The following is a 1,701-nucleotide window of genomic DNA, read 5'->3' on the forward strand; positions in this document are numbered from 1 at the left end:
GCTGACTTATCTTCACTCCAAAACTCTATATAAGGATCTCATCCCATGGGATCTGAAAGGCCGGAATTTAGTGCAAAGAATTGCTGTTGGTTTACAGTTGTGAGTATTGGGTGATTGCTTGAGGGAGGTGAAGAGGAGATTTCTTTCCGTCAGGAAGGTGATGCTAGATTGGACCTCTTACGGTTGTATCACCACCTGAACCTTACTTCCTTATATTAATAAAGCATTTGAGGTTCTTCTATTCGCATGTGTTTCAATGGTGTATTGTCTTACTTGCGTATTTGATTTATGCTAATCCTTGAATCAATTATGAATGCATGCTTCTTGTAGTTTCCTTTTCTTGTCTTGTTCGCAGGATCTCGTGTAGCTGGGCCCGTGAGAAGACTTGGAGCTGGGAGCAAGCGGCAAATAGAGGAGATTGGATCGACCATTTGCGCAAGACATCGGTAAGTGGATCTCTTCCTTTCGTCTCTTGCATGTCATAAAGAAGTAACTTTAGATAGCTTTGCTTCAGCTGTTGCTAAGGAACTATCACCCTTAGAGTGGGATAGGGTCATTCCGTGTTGGATACTTTTCCCCACAACAGACTGGCGACTCCGCTGGGGATCGTGTCTTGTTGGTAGCTTGTGTTTCTTGCTATTCATTTCTTAAACAAAGGGAGTACCAAATCGAACTGCATTCGAATCATTCGAAGGCAAAGTAGAGGGCAGCTACTCTAGCTCAGTTCTGGGCATGTTTATGATTTGAAGAGCTGATCCACAAGGACTCTTATTAGCTCTTTGTGATAGTGTTCATCTTCCTTTAATCATCCTCTAGTGTATACTTGACTGATAGCCTCTGATTTGGCCAAAAACCATTGATTTTTGAGCAATCTGTGACCCGGAACCAAAGAGAGACGAGAGTTTTCTCTTCAGTGCAGCTGCAGTGAAGGCTACCTGCGCTGCAACGCAGGTCCCGAAGGGGCTACCTGCGCTGAATGTCAAACTGACAGTGTCTTACCTGCGCTGAACCAGTTTTGCATTGTGCAACTGGGGTTCCCTGCCTTCTGTTGCCCAGTTTTCAGTATTGTTTTTGCAGCCTGTTGTCAACCTGTATACCCATCTGAAACTATCTTTCTTTGCCATCATTCCGCCTCAGTTGTGTGAAGAAACCGTGATTGTTCTTATTGTATTTCTTACTTTCATTCACAGTTTCCCGTAGCGAAAGTGGACTAGTCTTGCTGTGGCCTCTTGAATCTAGACCTGTGATAAAGTGTCGTTGTGATTCTAAGAGCTAGTTTATTGCTGTTCATAGCTGCTTGAGCATTTGCTTTCGTTATATGGTTCGGATTTCAGTATTTCTTGTGTTGAAACGAGTGAATCTTAAGGTGTTCTTTTGATTATTGGACAAAAGCTTGTTTGCTTTCGCTTGAAATTGAATTCGAAATCATACAACAGCTTTCTTTTTGTAATACATCAACATTAAGAAAGAAGAAAAGAAATACTTGCATTGTGCATGTGCATTTTGACAGTTTGCATGTCGATTTAGGAAAGTGCATCAGTGTGTGCTCTATGATCTGTTTGAAAAGATGATGTCTTTCTTTTCCTTTAGTAGTTAAGATTTTCATAATTTGAAAGAATTGAAAAAGCTTGCTTATCATTCTTAGACTGCATTTAGGAGTTGTATCATACATCACGTGGTGATCCATAAAGGCAAACTGCT

This window comes from Pinus tabuliformis, chromosome 9, assembly GCF_031772625.1.
Source record: "Pinus tabuliformis cultivar Carrire ecotype Pingquan chromosome 9, CPIR1, whole genome shotgun sequence".
In the NCBI taxonomy this organism is placed as follows: Eukaryota; Viridiplantae; Streptophyta; class Pinopsida; order Pinales; family Pinaceae; genus Pinus; species Pinus tabuliformis.